Consider the following 18,721-nt stretch of genomic DNA (forward strand, 5'->3'; position numbering starts at 1 on the left):
ATTACAGTGAATCTGTGTCCAGCCAAAAGCAAGACCCAATCTCAACAATAACCAGAGCAAAAGGGCTGCACCCGCCTAACAAATATTAAATCCCTGAACTGCCACCAGACAACACAGAAGCACACTGGGAGATGGTCATGTTCAGCTTCACGGTGTTGACCAGGCGATGACGAGGCCGGGCCTGCCCGCACACGTGGCCACGGTGTGCGCAGTCACACGCACAGGACGGCGCTGGCCCGGCGGGCCCACGGCCTCGGCAGAACGCAGCCTGTCTGGAGTCAGCCGGGCCTGGTCTTCCACACATCTCCTCAGCAGGCTGGCCGGACTACTTCCCACTGGAGACCAAAGAGTCCAGTGTGGGAGCCCACGCCACGAGGCTGCTTGAGGCCCAGAGTGAGAACTGGCACCACCTTGTCCACCGCCTCCTGTTGTCCAGGTCAGTCCACAGGCCAGCCCAGACGCACCGCGCCACACGGCAGGCGCCCGGGCCGGAGGGCGGGCGTGAGGGCGACGTGCTCCAGCCTGAGGGACACAGCTGCTCCCCGGGCCGAGGCTGCTCCCTGGGGCGCAGCGCCATCCTCACTCGCCTCCCCAGCTCTCAGCAAGGCCAGGTGACCCTGCCAACCGCACCAAACTGACCCTCTGCACCTCTCCGGGTGGTCGTGTGTTCAAGTCTAGCCGTCTTTCCCGCCTCACCCCAGCCTCCTGGGGGTGGACCCGGTGGGCCTTCGGCCCGGCCGTGTGACCACCACAATCCAGACCTGCAGGAGAGCGATGTGCTTCACCTGCTGGCCCAGCAACACCTCCCACTCTTTCCCTGATGGAGGATGGGAAGCCATGGCACCCAGGCAATGGGACAGCAGAGGGAAGGGCCCCTTGGTGGCCCAACTGGCCCAAGAGTAGCCAGTAAGAGCACAGACCCTGGGGCCTGGCACCCAGAGTTTAAACCCAGGTCTGCTTTTGGCTGGCTTTGTGCCTTGCGGTGGTCGGGGTAACCTCTCTACCGTTAAGATGGAGGCAGTGTCCGGACCGCGGTGGTGACCAGGTGAGTTCGGGCTCGGTGCCTGGGCTGCTGCAGAGGTCTTGGGTACTTCGTACTTGCTGTATCTCATGAGAGCTTTCCCAGGGAGGGCCTGAGGGCGAGGGGCAGGCTGGGGCTGCTGGCCTGCTCAGGGGCCCAGCAGAGCCTGAGCCGTCCCGGCCCCAGACTCCGTCACACACACATCTGCTCCTGGACAGGGCAGCTACCGATTGCCATGACAACACCCTCGGCCGCAGAACAATGTGCTGGAGACAACAGAAAGGCTCAGCTGCCCGTTCCTGCTTAGTCCTCAAGACAGCAAAGAACGCATACCCCAGGACACGCACGCGTACACACACACAGTCACACACGCACACACGCACACACACAGTCACATAGACACACACACGCGCACGTACACGCACGCACACACACGCACGCACAGTCACACACGCACGCACACACACACGCGCACACAGTCACACACGCACACACATGCACGCACACACACAGTCACACACGCACACACACACAGTCACACACAGTCACACACACACAGTCACATAGACACACACACAGTCAGACACACGCACACACACACGCACACATGCACAGTCACACGCACACACACGCATGCACGCAGTCACATAGACACACACACACACGCACACACACGCACACACAGTCACACAGACACACGCACGCACGCGCACACACAGTCACACACGCACACACACACACGCACACACACAGTCACACACGCACGCATGCGCATGCACACACACAGTCACACACACAGTCACAGACACACGCACACACACACACACGCACACAGACACAGTCACACACGCACGCACACACGCATGCATGCACGCACACACACAGACACACACGCACACACACGCAGTCACACAGACACACACGCACGCAGTCACACAGACACACACACACGCACACACACACGCACATACACGCACACACACACACACACACGCACACACACAGTCACACAGACACACACGCACGCACACGCACGCACATACACAGTCACAGACACGCACACATGCACACACACGCACACAGACACAGTCACAACGCACGCACACACGCATGCATGCACGCACACACACAAAGACACACGCACGCACATACACGCAGTCACACAGACACACACGCACACACACGCACGCACAGTCACACAGACACACACACACACACACACGCGCACATGCACACACACACACACAGTCACACAGACACTGGCCCAGAGACAGCTCAGGTGAGACCAGGCCCTCACAAGCCAGGGGCTGGGGAAAGCCTGACAGCTCTGCTTCCAGGAGGAGGCGGCGTGGCTGCACCGCCACTCCTGACCTGCAGCCCTGGTTCCTGCAGCCGCCGGCCCAGGACTCACATGTAGCGCACATCCGCACACACGTGTGCATACACACACACATGCACATGGGTATGTGGGTGTGCGTGCGAGCACATGCCGGCATGCGTGTGCAGGGTGAGAGGAGGACTCGGGCTGGAGGAGGATGAGCACCTCCCCCTCCAGAGTCCACACCAGACAGCAGACCAGGGTGTGAAGAGAGCCCGCCTCTCCTGAGAGGGCCTGCTCCCACCTCACACAGAGCTCGGGCCCGGCAGGGCCCGTGCTCAGCCCGTCGGCTCCAGTCAGGCCTTCCAGGCTGCCACACAAGCCCGGGCAAGGCTCCTCTCTCACTGGTTTCCCAGGAAAAATGCAATCGCTCCAACTCCTCCAGCCTTCTAACCATGGCAGCGTCCACACGAAGGGACCAGGCCGACCCTGGCACCCACAAAATCCCTCCTCACTTGTTTAGGCCGCTTGGACTTGGTGGCTGAGTTGGACCTGCTGTTTGTGTCTCCCAAACACACACACCATTCTAGATGGGACCCCACACGGTCACAGCCTGCAATGCCGGGTGCTGCCCCTCCCAGGCCCCTGACCCCGGCCTGCCTGACTCTCCTCCTGAGCCTTCTCAAACAGCCACTGCGGTGCTCGCGTGTTGAGTAACTCGTTTCTAGAGCCGGGCAAAGCGGAGCAGTGCCATGCCCACAGCACAGGGAACAGCCCCTGCGCGTGAACCTGTGGGCGGACCCCACTTTCCTTCTCTGCCTGGAAGTAGTTCTGGAGGCTTTGAACCCAGACCCACCGGCTCTCTATAAATGCCACCAAGTTTCTTTCCACAGCCCCACAGATGGCTGGTAAGTTGTGGCAGCTTTAGCAACAGTAATGAAGACATTGGAAGCGGAAGCAGAGAGGCCAAGAGCACTTGTGTTTGCACTTCTCCACACAGCTACTTTCCGCAGGCCCCAGCATCTTCCCCTCCCTCTCCCTGTGCAGCAGGCCGTGGTTCTACAAGCAGACGCCCCAGAGAGGAGTGGACAGAGGAGAAACACACCCATCCCACTGAGACAAGGACCTTGCTTCCCACCAGCTGCCTGATGGAGGAGCCGCAAGTGGCCGGGAGCCTGGCCGGGCAGGACTCCTTACTATCTGCCCTTCCAGCTTGCCGGAACACAGGAGGTGGCCACAGCCAGGCTTCCCGGGAACAATCCAAACACAGTCCCATGCCAGACAGCCTTGCAGGCTGCACTTCCCGTGATGCACATGTGAACACAGTCACAGCACTCAGGCCATTTCTCTATCATAACGAAGACCCCGTGTTCAGATCCCTGCACCAGCAGTGTTGTATGACCATGCCTCAGAAGGGTCTCTGGGTCAAACAGTGGTGGCCTTTCCACTTTTGACAAATTTGCTCATTAAAGAGACTCCCCATGAACGCTTGGCCTGACTAGTCTGTCAGAGAGCAGAGGACAAGGGGACAGGGTGACAATCTACAAGATGGCCCTAGATAACCTTTCAGTGCCCAGAAGGGGACTTGCCTTTGCTAGGGGGTACAAACCCCACTCACCAGGACAGTACAGCGCAGGGGACTTCCTCCTCCACCTTCTGAGGGGCCCGAGTGACCTTTCCTCTCCTCCCACTAACAGATCCTGTTTTCCTGCAAACCTTCAGGGGACTGAGCCTAACGAAGACTTGCATGAGTTTCCTCCACAGCCGCCATCAGAAATCTGTCTTAGGGGAAGGAGTCGAGTAACCAGCTGGGTGATGAGGCGGTGGTGACCCTATGCTCCCCAGACAAGAGGTGCCCAGACTCTTAAAATCAGTGCTGCTGCTGCCACCAGAGGTGGACGGGCAAAGTGCTCGTCTATGCAGGTGAACAGGAAGAGGGGGCAGAGGGGAGGGAGGAGGGAGGCTGCAAGCGGGACCAGTGCAGGAGAACCAGATCTAGCCGTTCTCTGCAGAACAAAGCAGCGCAAGGCTGGGAAGGGGGGACAGCCTGATGCTGGCCACCTGGGGAGAACGGATGCATCCAGAAAAGGGGTGTGGTACCTGGGGGGATGCATCCAGAAAAGGGGTGTGGTACACGGGGTGGGGAATGCATCCAGAAAAGGGGTGTGGTACCTGGGGGGATGCATCCAGAAAAGGGGTGTGGTACACGGGGTGGGGAATGCATCCAGAAAAGGGGTGTGGTATATGGGGGGATGCATCCAGAAAAGGGGTGTGGTACCTGGGGGGATGCATCCAGAAAAGGGGTGTGCTACACGGGGGGGGGAATGCATCCAGAAAAGGGGTGTGGTACCTGGGGGAATGCATCCAGAAAAGGGGTGTGGTACCTGGGGGGATGCATCCAGAAAAGGGGTGTGGTACCTGGGGGGATGCATCCAGAAAAGGGGTGTGGTACACGGGGTGGGGAATGCATCCAGAAAAGGGGTGTGGTACACAGTGGAGGGGGGGTTCTCTTTTGTCAGAAGATGTGATGAGACTGAGTGTAAGAATCTCTGGTTTTATTTACAAGATCCTATTAATGTAATACTGATGAGAATTTTAATAATCAAAGTTCTGGATTCTGTGCTTTGGCTTGGAAATGCTCCCATTTCGTAATTCGAAGCCTCTCCTAGGTTCAAGCCCCAGACAGGCTGCCAGGGCAGGAGAGTTCAAGCCAGGCTCCCACAGACCAAGTCAACCCCTACTCGTTTGGAAAACGTGAGTGGGCTGACTGAACTCTGTGCCTCGGTTTGCTGGGTTGTGGAAGTGGGGATAGCTTCTAATGGGCTCAGAATGCCTGAGCGATGGTCGAGCTGCTGATCTATGTGGAATGTGAGCCGTGGGGCCTGGCGCGCTGTGTGCAGTGGGTACAGCTGGCTTTCGGCTGGGTTTCAGCAGCAGTGCGTCCAAGGGCAGCCTCTGGGCCCAGGCCGCTATTCCAGGATGCTTCTTGTGGTCCAGGCATCTGGGGCTCCAGGACCCAGGAACGCCAGTCAGCCAGCCCTCCACAGCGGGCAGCTGCTGGAAAGCAAAGCAAACACAAGTGGGAAGGAAGCTCCTGGGCTGCGAGAAAGCAAACAAGGCTGCGTCTTCCAGCCGCACGCTGCGGACAGCCAACCTTTCCCAGGGCCGATCCTTGGGAGTCGTCCTCAGGCGCCCGCCTGTGTTTGGACAGCTTGATGGAGGGCGGGGGCAGAGAAAGTGGAGACACGGAGGGCCAGGCCTCATCAGACCAGTGAGCTCCCAGCGTCCAGCCCCAGCCAGCGGGCTCCTCACACATCCCCGCCTGTGCCCTTCTCTGGCCTGCAGGCCTGGCCATCATGGGGTCAGGTCTGTGTGTGACCTCAGAAAGGGAAGCCAAGCATCACCACTAATAACAGACTGGCAAATGCATCGTGGACACCCGGCCTACTCTGTGTCATAATGTCATCCTCACAGCAGCCCTAACTGCATGGTAAAGCTAAAAGACCAGGGCAGGTCTGAGTGAGCTGCAGCCTAGATCGTCTGCTTCTAGCTACCACACTGTCGATAAGGCGCCTACCACCTTCTGGGGGGTAAACGCTTCATCAGCGAACGCTTCCAGAATAATCCACCTGGATTGTTTCTCTGGAGACCCTGAAGGACTTGATTAGGTCACTGTGATCTTCATTTCGTCTTTGCTGTTTCAATGCTGGCCTCGTGCATGCTAGGCTAGGCCCTGCCACTGCGCCACAGCCCAGGCCCCGTCTCCACGGCGTTGAGGCAAGCTACCCTGAGGGACAGAGGGGAGCGGACCAGGGGCCCAAGGTTATCCAGTTAGAAAGGACATTCCATCCAAGGCCCAACACGACTTCACGTTCTATGTGAGCATATGGGTTCCTTCTTACTGCTGAAACATCTCTTTTGGACTCAGGCCATATGCCAGGGGCAGCTCTTAGCTTGGTCTCCTCTGACTCCTGCACGGAATGGGGCCGGGGCAGTCCACTGTCTGGCAGGTGTGTTTGTGAAGGTCCCACTCCAGCCTCAGAGCTGCTCCCCGTTCTCCTTCCATCCCAGGAGGAATCCTCACACCTGTGGACACCGCGTTCTCCAGCTCTACCAGACTAGCACTCATGGAGGCTTGTGGGGTACGGGGCGCATGCACCCAGCCTTGGAGCATGCCAGCGGTGGGGACCAGCACCTCCATGCTGCACAGGAGGAAGAGACTCAGCCGGGGCCTGGCTGCCCGGATGCACGGCTGCATCCAACTCCCTTTTGTTAGTGTGGAGAACATTCTAAGGAGCCCAGCCTTGGGGCACAGAGGACACTGAGCAGGGTGATCTGGTGCAACGGTGGCATCCTGTCCCGGTGACTATCACCCCAACCTGAGGCTGGGCCAGTGGGAGTGGCCCAGGACCCACGGGCCGATGGCTACCTTGGCAGAAGCAGGGCAGCCCAGTTTCACCCAGGGCCAAGGAACAAAGGGCTTTCATGGGGTGTAACCCAGGACGAGGGGAAAGAATGGTCAGGTGTGCTGGGGGCAGGTTCACATGCAGGGAAAGAGCAAGCCATGCGGGCCCGGCTGGCATGGGGGCCCAGGTTCCGGTCTGCACTCCCAGGGCGGCAGACGGTCGCTGGCAGCCACTGAAGGCCCCATTTGTGCAAGATGTCAGCAGGGAGGGCAGGCCTTTTAAGGGGTGAGATCGTGTGGCCTGATAGCATGCCAGGGGGCCTCTCCCTGGGGGGGCCGGGCCCTGGTGAGGACTGTCGGCCATTGTTAACTGCACCTCGTGTGAAGGAAAACGGGACACTGGCAGTCAGCTGATACCTGTGCAATCAGGCCACCGGGACTCGGCTGCACTGCCTGCAGCTCCAGTTACAGGCTGGACGGGAGAGGGGGACATGCCGGCTCCAGGAAGCTGGAAGATGGAGGTCTGGGCTGAGTCGTCCCGCAAGCCTGTGGCAGGCTGTGTGTGAGGAGGGAAAGGCTGATGCCTAAGGGCACAGGGGCGGGAGCAAGGTGTGAAAGTGGCAGGTGAGGTCACCCGCAGCGGCCTGCCCGTGGGCGCCCAGCACAGAGGCTGACTGGAAGAAGGTGGGGGGTGGGCTGTGCATGAGAGCCAGCAGAGGTGATGGTAACCAGCCTCACATCCGTCACGCGTGGCCGTTTCCAGGCCAGGGCATCCTACTGCAGGGGGGAGCCAAGGCGCCTGCTGAGGCAGTGGATGGAGGGCTGTGAGGCGCCCACCAGCAGAGGCGTGAACTCCAGGAGCCCACGGGGAATGCGGCCACAGGGAGCATCCGTCACAGGAGCATCCCCTCCACCGGGGAGGACACGGTGCCGGAGCCGGAGCATGGGAGGGCGCTCTGCACAGGCGCTGAGCACAGACGGAAGAACAGAGCCACTCCCGGAACCCCGGCAGAGGAGGAGGAGGCCGGACCCAGGCAGAGCGCACGCTCTGCTCCGCTGCTCTGGTGCTGCTGCCCGATGGGAGCGCCGTCTCCTGAGGACAGGCCTGTGCGACGCCTCCTGCCCGCCTGTCCAGAGAGGAGCAAAGCAAGTGTGCTGACACCACTGGAGCATAACTGAAGTGGACGGCAGCTCCTCACCGGGTGGCTATGGCCCTACTGCCTCCTGAGCGTCTGTAGCACAGCGGCTTTACACCCACAGTGCTCAAAGACCACAGCCTCGCATGGAGAGCTGTAGGGAAGCCCCACCACACTGGGACCCATGGCAAAACAGCATGGGGAGCCTGGAGTCTGGACCTATCAGGATTAGCAGCACTGCCCAGATTCATGTCCTTCCTGTTCTCCTAGGGAAGCTATTAGCAAGAAGCATGGTCACGGGTTACAGGGGAAAGAGCAGTATTTAGAAGGTAAGTAGGGAACCACTCATTAATTCCTAAGGCCAGACACAGAGCAAGTAAGAACGAGAGGGACTGAGGGAGGGAAGAGAGGGAGAAGCGAAGGAATAGAAGAGGGAGGGGATGAGGGAGTGGGCAGAGAGAAGGGGAGGGTACGGATGTAAAGGAAAGGCCTGGTGTTTGGAGGGCTTGAGAAGATCCAGCTGCACCCTATTGCTGCTTAGGATGCTGGGCTGCTGTTGCCATGGTGATGTGCGACTGCTGAGTGTGATCTGTAACCAGCAGTGGATCCTGCTGCACCTCGGGCCCACTGTTCCCAGGCAGAGCCCATCTGTGAGCAGGAGGGCCCTGCCCTGGGCTCCTACCCCTGTGCCATGGAGAGGTGCACAGTTACCCAGGCCGTGCCTCCCAGATGCCACAGCTTCCTGTTTAGATCAGCCTCCTGAGGGCTCCGTCTGCCTCACCCCCGCGGCACCTGCCTGGTGTCCTCCAGGGCTGGACCCTGCGCTCTGTCCTGGAGAGACTCCAGCAGGACAGCCTGCGGAGACCCTGCCAACACCTCGCCACGCAGCACGGCCTCTGCAGACCAGCCCAGTCCCAGTGGGCTCCTTGGGACAGACCCAGGTCAAGTCTCAGTGGCATAACACCACAAAGGTCGCCTCCCTTATTCTACGCATAGACCTTGATTAATGAGACCTGAGTTCAGGTTCACCCATTACATAAAGGTGGGGCTCAAGCAGGGAGGCGCCATTTGAGCCCAGGAGAGAGGGCTGACTGGGAAGACTGCAGCAGGCGCGGGGCCAGGCCTGACGGGCAGGGGAAGGGCTGAGGCTCAGGCTGCCTGGGGGAAGAGCTCGTGGCTCGCCACCCTAGGGAAAAGGTACCTCAACGTCCAGAGTTCACTTATCTCGTGATCCTTTGCGAGCCCCAGTCCCCGTCTGGGTCAGTCTCCCATTCTGGAGAGTAGAGGTGCCATGCCAGCCTTGCATGCCAGGGGAGAGAGAAGAGGAGGTGTGTCACACCCTGGCTGCACCGGGCCCGGCTGGCACGCTCCCCGCAGCCCAGCCCCCACCCGAGGTCATCTCTCGTGCCTCCTAGCTCAGGCTGTGGTCTCTCGCTGCCTGCCCCAGCTCCGGCCCTGGAAGCTGTCCAGTCACAAATGGAAAGGAGCAGGGCCGGCAGAGCGGGCAGCCGGTGGTTGTGAGGTCAGGAGCCTCCTTGGATCAATGGGGGAAGGAGGAAGGAGCCACGCCTGCGTGTTAGCTGTTCCCCTCCCCCCTGGCCTGGCAAATGCTGAGCTCCCTGCCCAGGTGCCGGGAGCCCGGACCTGCCGTCCAGTGTGATGACTCCGGGCAAGGCGTGCGCCCCTCCCTTACAGACCTCTGCGCCTGCAAATGGGCCTAGTGGAAAAGCTGACTGGAGGGGGCCTCTTCCCGGGCTCTGCACTGTCCAGCTGGCACATCCTGCACCCCACTGCCCACAGTGTCTGTCCCAGGACAGCACCAGAAGCTGTGTGGACCCAACCGGGGCCTGGAGAGAGGACTTGTGGCAGCCACGGCCTGGGGGGGGCGGGGAGCTCCGGGCCCTCAGGGACCATCGGGTCAGAGCGTCCGCAGGAGCTTCACGCTAGGCCAGCTCACGGTGCCCACGGACGGGCACTGGGGACTGCAGGAGCCAGGAGGACGTGACTCAGGCAGGATGCAAGGCCTCTGTCCTGCGTAGTGCCTGAGACTCCCGCTCGGCAGCACGTGGAGACTGCATGGGGGGTGACAGCCGTAATTCCGGCTGAGTTTTACAAGTCAGACTTTTAAATCTCATCTCCGGCCTCTGGCCCGCCCTGCAGCCCGGGCCCAAACCCTGCTGGCCCCTGGCTTCGGCGTCCTAGCGGCCAGCCTAACTGCTGCTCCGCAGCTTCTGGGGCTGCCGGGAGCACACACACACTGCTGCAGCAGAGCTCACAGACCTTCACCCTCCTGGGCAGGCGCTGGCCCTGCCATGCTGCTAGCCCAGGCCCCGAGGGGGGGGGGGCATACAGCAGGGGGGTGGGGCCCAGGCTTCCCCAGGGCAGGTATCCAGGCCCAAGGCAGGAGATGAGGGGTGGAGAGGCAGCCGGGGAGCCCTGCAGCAGCTCAGCTCTGAGCCCCTCACACAATAGGGTCAGTAGTGAGGCCAAGGCCCGTCGCTGGGGCAGCCTGGGCCCTGTCTGCTTAGCATACCAGGCAGAGGCCCCCGCCCCTTCCAAAGTGGGCTCCAGGACCAAATTATAATGTCCCGATTGTCGCACAATACCATGATGAAGGGCCTTGTCACATTTTTGTCCCCGTTACTGGGGTCCCCATTCATGGCCACTGTCACCACTGTCAGAACAAGCCAGGCCCGGCAAACTTCTTTGCATTAAAATGGGTGAGAAATAAGCCTTCTCGCTGCTCAACTGGGCAGAAAACGGGATTAGGCCAAGGGACAGGCCGAAGGCCCATGGGGGAGGGGTGCTAGCTGCTGCTTAATAGACTGGGTCCTGGGTGACTCGAGGAAGCTGCCTCAGTTTCCCTTGTTCAGAATAGGATGGGGGGGGATTCCCTTGAGGAAATGCATACGTTTGGTTTGGTCCGTTCTGGAGCTGAAAACCCCTTCATTTACAGCACAAGCTAACAAGCCACAGGGCAGACCAGCACTGGCCAGTTGGGGCGGGGCGGGGGGAGGGGAGGGAAAAAGGATGGGCCTGACTGTCGGTCCTGAAAGGAAAGCTCTTTACTCCACGCTCAGTTACTGAGATTAAATACCTCGGAGAAACTACTGAAGATGAGAAAGGCCATTTGGCTCGCGGTCTGACGGACGGCGGTCCCTGGCAGTCCCCGCCGGGCGGAGCCTCTGCCCTCAGCCTCTGGTAGGCATCGCCTTGCGGCAGACGCAGGTGGTGAGACAAAGCGACTAAGAAGGTCCCCTTCAAGGTCATGCCCCCATGACTTGCTTCCTCCGCAGGCTGCGGACCAAGCCTGCAACGCATGGGCTGCATTCAAATTCAAACTCAACCGTCTCCAGGCAAAGCCCAGAGGTCCTGGGCCATGGAGTGTGCCACAGAGCAGGCTGCTTCCCAGACAGGTTAAAGCCGTGTTTTCAAAGCTAAAGGATGCACAGGATTCCAGAGGGGACAGGCCCGGGGCCTGGCCATGCTGAGTCCATCACTGGAACCCCAGCGGACGGCAGATGCCACCGCATATTGCCACACTTCTGTGGCATCCCTGCCATCCAAGCCAGCCACCCCCTGGGAACCACAGAGCTGCTTGGGAGGAGGCGGGGGCGAAAGCTGACACAGGAGGAGGTCTAAGACACATTGGCATATAAACAAAGACAAGAATGGATGGGCGCGTGAGGGTCATTTACAGGGAACAACTGTGTGGAGATGCTCTGAAGATGTATGTGGTAAAGCACAAAGAAACATGAACAGGGGTCTAGAAGATTCAAGAGACCAAGAAGGAAAGACTTACTTGGGACCCTAGGCAGTTCTTACCGTCACACTGATGGTCTCCAATTAACTTATGAAGGTTTTGACTTTTTGACTTTGTGATGATTAAAAAAACCATGTATTCAGTAGAAACTGGTGTGTGTGTGTATGTGTGTGTGTGTGTGTGTGTGCGCGCGCACACGCAGCTGGCTACAGCTGAGGGCCTTATACCTGTTAGGCGAGGGTCCTATCCCAGAATGGCACTCAAACCAAAGGGGACTTTGTCCTGACCTCCACTCTCCATCCAACCATCTCCACACAGGCAAACAGCTGAGAAGACTAAGCGCCTACTGTGTGCAGACACCATTCTAACCCCTCCTCCGCACCCATGATGCACCACTGCCTCCGAGGTGGGAGCACTGCGTTATCCCAGGAGAGAAAAGAGGCAGCATCTCAGGCACAGGGTGCCCTGGGCTCGGCAGGACGGGGACCTGGACGTGCGAGCCACAGCCCTCTCCAAGCCCCCGCCACAGCGGCCCGCCATCCAGCATGCGTGTGCATCAGAGGCTTGCCCACGGCTGCTCGGCTGGTGAGAAACAGAGAACACACTTGGACACGGGGGTCCGGCCCCTAAGCCAATTCCTCCAGCTCTGGGACTCTGCAACCAGCCCGGCTGCCAGGCCAGGCTGAAGAGGGTGACGGGGCCGGTGTGGTAAAGGGCACACGCCCTGCCGGAGGCTTTGCACCATCTTTTCAGAGCCGGGACAGGCAGGAGGCGCTAGGCGGAGCACACTCGCACGCACCTCGGCATGCCTCTGCCTCTGGGGTCCTCCCCAGGCACCCCGGGGAGAGCCTTCCCTTCCACGTCCCCAGCCCCCCAGGTCTGACCTGCGCCTTGCTGTGCTCAGTGTGGGGCCGAGAGGGGCCATGCAGGCTGAGGCGTGGGGACACGCCAGGCAGCTGGCCTTTGCAGCCGGAGCCGCCCTCGGGCCCTGCCCAGAGGCTGGCTGGGAAGCTCCACCTGAGCACCCGGGCACGTTCGTGGTGACTGCCCTATAATTTGTATACAGTTGCAGGTCATTTCCAAGAGTACAATTAAACCCTGGCTCCCTGTAATTAGGCATTTTTATGAATTAGGTCCCAAAGTATTAATGGCAAAGTAGGTTCTGCTGCTCCACAGCTTGATCTCTTTTGCTGCCAGCCAGGACTCCACTGGGCCGGTGAGAGACAGAGCCCTGAGAGGCCCAGATGGCAGTCACCTGTGCAGGTTTGTGGCTGGGGGCAGCCAGCACCAGAGCCGGCCAAATGCCTCTAAATAGCGTCAGCTGAGTAACCACGAGCCGTCTAGCCCACAGAGCTCTGTAATGCAGCCACTGGAGGAAGCGGGGAATGTGAAGGTGTTATGTCTGAGAAGTATCAGCCAAGGAACAGGGAAAGACGTCGGTAAGGGACGTGGCTCAGTGGCACATGGGCCACTCACTGGCATGAGCCAGGCCCTCAGTTCCAGCCCAGCACTGCAAGAAACACAGAAAGGAAGAAAAATAAAGCAAGATGTCAGGTCCTTCAGGAAGAGGCCGCTTGCCAAACACATAGCATGCTCACTCCGCACGGTGGACTGCGCCTTCGAGGGCGGGTGGTTGTTGGGTGCCGAGGTTAACACAGCAGGCATAATCCCTAGCCTGGGGGTGCCAACAGTCCACTGACAATACCCACCGAGTGGCTGGCATAAAGAGTCCAACCACGCTGAGAGAGTGAGGCTGGCCGGGGGGCACTGCACAGCGAGGGACTTCAGAATGATCGCCTCTGCTGTCACTCACCGCTTTATCTGAACCAGCTTTTCAAAACTCACTGCCTGCTTTACTGTCACAAGAGCAGTACTGTCATTAAATGGAGATGGGTTTGGCACATTGTAGCTATGAGAACAGAAAACAACCAAAGTCACTGGACACTGCCTACTCATGTCTGCAATGCGAGTCTCGGAGGCTGAGCTCTGAGGATTGTGCTTCAAAGCCCGATGGGACAGGAAAGTCTGTGAGACTCTTATCTCCAATTAACCTACAAAAAGCCAAAGCTGGAGGTGTGGCTTAAGTGGTAGAGTACCAGCCTTGAGCAGAAAAAGCCTAGAACAACACCCGGGCCCCGAGTTCTAGCCCCAGTACACACACGCACACACACATACACACCTAAGGTCATCTCAATGCTGCAGGTCCACTATACCCACTATTTTGACAAACACTGTGAGGATCGCTTTGCTGGGGTGTAACGCCTTTCACTGTTATTACCATTACAGTCTTCAAAGCACTATGAGAATCCGCTCGCTCTGCCTTGGCTATTGTTCTCACACTCTCTACTGAAACCCGGAGCTCCTTGACAGGAAGCTATGGGGTTGAAGCTGGAGCATCTCTCTCCATCTCCTGGCCTGCTCCTGGCCCTTCCCTAGTGCATGTAGAGATACGGCTTATTACAAATGCGCCACGAAATCCTAGCCTGTGCAGTGGCTCAGGGGGAGCCTCCGAACTCGGCACTGTCACTGCAGCGCTGGGCCTCCTCTGGGCAGAAGCAACCCTGGCTCGCATCCAGGCCTCTTGCTCTGCTCCGCAGAGCTGACAGCTTGTCAACACAACTTACCACTCACAGTCCTGAAGGTGAAGGCCACGATGCCAGCAAGAGCCCGCGTCCTGAATCAACCACAGCCTCACAAGTGAGACACGGCGGGCGGCTCAAGACCTCTCCTATAAGAGCGCGAGGGCCACTCCAGGCCTCTTTCTTTATCGTGGGAGACCTCGCTGGGGAACGTCTGTCCAGGTCAAAGGAAGCCACCCCTCTACACTGTGGAGTCCGAGCGACGCCAGAGCCACACACACCTCAGTCCCACAGCAACCTCACCCACTGAACTTCTGGACCCCTGGAAGGGATCAGGAAACCAAGCCCTGACCTTGGTGGTGCTCCCCACGGACAACAGCCACCCCAGCCAGGGTCCATCCCAGACACCTGCTCCAGCCACCACAACAGTCTCCACCCCACACCCCTGCTCCAGCCACCGGGGCAAGTGTCCGTCCCACACACCTTCTGCAGTCCCCTGGGACCTGGGAAGGAAGATGTGGCGTCACCCTGTTCCATTCCAGCACCTTCTCCTGGGGCACGCTAACCAGGGTGTGTGCACACCCTCCCACGCTACTCAGCTTTAGATCTCCGTAAGACGAAAGTGAAAAGGAAACATATTGATGGCTGCTCACGCTCTTATGATGGGGTGAAGCTGGCGAATCTCTCCTAAATGTCCACACAGTCCAGCGCCGCAGCACAGCCCACCAGAGCATGCTGGACATCTCCCCTCCTGATCCCAGGGCTTCTGCCCTGCCCAAGGTATCACTGTACCGCATTCTCTAGACTGGGAGAAGACCACAATCCAAAGTTAGAAGCACACTTCTACTTAATGTTTTATTGTTATCACATAATTTTTAACATCGAAATGAAGTAATAACATCAATATAACATAAGCCAGACCATCATCAAACTGAGGATGATCTGTGTATAAAGATTCGCATATGAAAGAGGGAAAATCCCCAGTAGATCTACCAGCCCCTTCTCCAGCCTTTCACTTGGCCTTGGCTCCCTCCCGCTCCCTCTCCTCACTCCACACACCCTTCAAGTCCTCCTGTGGTTTGTTCTAGGCTGTTCTAGTACTTTCCTCAAGGTGTGAGGTCATTGCTGGTACTGCCTGTCCCAAGTAGCTGTGACTTTCTAGTAACCCAAGACACAGAAGCACCCAGAGGTGGCAGGGAGTCCCTGGGTAGCAGCTCCGCTCCTCGCTGCCTGCAGCCACCTCTGAAAGCATCAGTTCCCACTGCTTTAGTCTATAAGAAAGCACCTTGCAGACAGACACCAGTGGCTCACACCTGTAATCCTAGCTACTCAGGAGGCTGAGATCTGAAGATTGTGGTTCCAAGCCAGCCCAGGTAGGAAAGTCTGAGAAACTCCAATAAACCTATAATAAATTACTCAGAAAAGGCTGGAAGTGGTGCTGTGGTTCAAGTGGTAGAGAGCTAGCCTTGAGCAAAAAACACTCAGGGACAGTGCTCAGACCCTGAGTTCAAGGCCCAGGACCAGCACAAGAAAGAACGAAAGAATGAAAAAAATAAACAAAGGAAGGAAGGAGGGAGAGAGAGGGAGGGAGAGAGAGAGGGGGCACTTTTCTTCCTTGTTGGTTCAGTGGTAGGAGAGGCTGGGAGATATTTCAATTCCCAGATCAACAAACTATTTTTGTAGCACTTTTCTTCCTTAAGAACCAATTTCTCTCATCTAAGGGAAGCTAGGAGGAGGACATAGAACCAGAGCAAAATAGGGGGAAAAGTACAGCAGAGGGGCCACTGCTCTGCTGCAGAGCGGCATCAAGTCAGCGGGGAGATCTGCGCTTTCTCAGCCCCGTCTCCCCGGCCCACGGATCCCGACTCTGGGGGAAAACGATGTTATATATGGACATGGGCCGACCACATCCAAGCACGTGCCATATCCCGAGGGCACCGGCCGCTTTCAGGAATCTGTCCCTCGGACGGGTGCCTTTAGAAGAGCTTGCCTCAGCCCTATCTGGCCTGTTGCTTCATAAAGACCAGGGAACTCCCTGAGCATAAGCCCTTCTCTGTCCTCCCCGGGCTGTGGGATGAGCTTGGCAGCCCCAGGAGAACGCCATGGAGGGCTCTGGGGGCCACAGACAGTGACAAGTGCAACAACAAAAACAGAGGAGGCAGCCAGCCAGTGACATCCAGCGCCGCCCCCCCAGGACAGCGGTGGTCCAGTATAGCCCACCGCCTCCAGGCGTCCAGCAGCTGTCCCAGGGGGCCAGAGAGGAGCTCCATCCACAAAATCCCAGCAGTGGCTGTAGTGGATCACGGGAGGAGCAGAATCTGCGTCTCTCTATACGCCAGCACAGAGCACAGAGTGGCTGTCCTGGCCACTTTGCTCACGAACTGCCCAGCAACAGCACACACGGACTGCAGAGGGCTGAGTGGCACCTGCACAAGGGTCACCTTGCCCTCAGGGGCTGGGAAGGGGCTCTTCCGCTCTTCCAAGGCTGCCCCGTGGCATGCATTATTTTGGGACTCCTACTCTTGAATGCCTGTGTTCATCTGGAAAGTTCCATTCAAGAATGTCATCCCAGTCTGTGCTGGTCTGCTCCCACAGCCATCTCCTCAAATCAAAATGAACGCCTGGCCTGGGTCTACTGCTCGCCTCCTGCCTGCCCACACGGAGATCTCTTCCCAAGCCCAGTCTGTGGAGCACAGAGCGACCTTGGGCAGCCCGGAGGTCACCGCCGGCACTCCACAAGCCCGTGGTGGAAGCTGAGGACAAAGGTCTGGTCCGCAAGCCTGCTTTCTTACGCTGCAGCCATCTCCTGTGGAGCACGTGGGATGAGGCCAGCCCAGTCCGCGGCTCGGGTGCTGTGGCCCCTGGTGACCGCTGCCCGCGCATCTACCAGGAAGAAGCCAGCAGCAGCTCTGTTTCCGCAGGCGTGCTGCTCTCTCAGTGCGGGGGGGCTCTTCTCTCCTAAGGGTCCGCTGCGATCCCCGCCACAGGCGGCCCCCACCTCCCGGCCTCTGCAGCCAGCCCCAGCCCCTCGGGCCTGGCCCAGGGGACCAGGCTGCTCCACAGCAGCCCGGCCTGCCACAGAGCCCCACCCCCACCCCTTACACCGGCCACTAGAAGCCTCGAAGCCTGGGCCACATGTTCAATGTTGCTTTTAGGGTCCCAGTGGCAGAGAAGTGAAGTGCAGCCAGGGACCCCTCGCTGGCGAAGGACGGACCCGCCTTATTCCCACAGGCCAGCCCAGCACAAGGTGCTCACAAGCTCAATGCAAGTGGGTCATCCCACGCCGCCTAGCTGAAAGCCCCTCACTGAGCGCTGCATTCCACTCTGGGCCGGCCAAGAGCACCTGCCCCACAGCCAGTTTTTTTTATTTCCTGCTTCCTTGTTAAGACCCATATAAGCCTGAGCCCCAATCCAGTCCCTCGCACAACCTCCCATCCCTAGGGGAAGGTTGCTGCCCCTCGCTGTCTACCAACAAACAGTCCTCTCGCCTGTGAAAGAAGGAGGCCGACCTGTTTCCTTTCTTTCTCCTCCGTTTTCCTAATAGTAGGTCCATTTTCCTGGGCCCCTAGCAGTTTCTGGCAAGTACTGGCATTGCTTTGGGCTCCGGCCCTACCTCCTCCACAGATGTCTGAGCAAGGCATCATGCTTTGGCCATGTCCGTGTCCTAGGTGAAGCCTGTCACCCATGCTGGGCCCCTCAGCTGGTTATGAGGGCAGGCTGCCTTAATGTCACCCTGGAGGAAGAAAGGGAAGGGCGCGGTGTCCTGCAGATGAAGACAGCGGCTGCTGGACGTCTAATGACAAATGGAAGAATTCGGCCTTGGCTGAGAGCCGCAGCGGCTCCCGGCTTTGCTCAGAGAGGAAGCCAAGAGGAAAGGGATCTGTGGCGCAAGGACCCCCACCCACCATTCTGCGCCAGCGCGAGGATGCACTTGCTGCGGTTCCCGTGGCGCTGAGCGTGCTGTGCATGCAGGTGTGCATCCTCGCTCTACCACGTACAGCACTGGGACCCTGCGGGTGCAGCCGCCCGGAGTCACACCGCACAGGCAGCCATCTCCAGAGAGAGAAAGTCAGCCTCCTAGAGCGCGGCACAGCCACACCCTCAGCCCCCCTTCCCCCCCTCCCCCCCCAGCCCGTCCTCCTGCCCCCTGGCTTTGGCCTCTCCTGCCACATTCCTGGGATTGCTGCAGGTGATAGATGGCTCCGAAGAAAGGCTGCCCCCAGGCTTCCGACTTGGCAGCCTCAGCTTCCTCTGCCTCTACCTGCTGGGAAAGCCCACGGGAGGGGCCTCTGACCCACCAGGAAGCCCCACCCACCCCATCCAGACCCAGGCGCCCCTCCCTCATTGGGCGAGAGACACCGGCCTCTGGCTCTAGAGCAGGCAGGGGCCAGGCAGTCTCTACGCCACCCCACCGGTCCCTCCTCCACTCATTCAGTCATTCAACAGCCAAAGGAGACAAGCATTGAAAAGATGAACAGGTACCTCAGCCTTCCCAGTTG

This window comes from Dipodomys spectabilis, unplaced genomic scaffold (genome assembly GCF_019054845.1).
Source record: "Dipodomys spectabilis isolate Male_0828 unplaced genomic scaffold, ASM1905484v1 ptg000054l, whole genome shotgun sequence".
Taxonomy (NCBI): Eukaryota; Metazoa; Chordata; class Mammalia; order Rodentia; family Heteromyidae; genus Dipodomys; species Dipodomys spectabilis.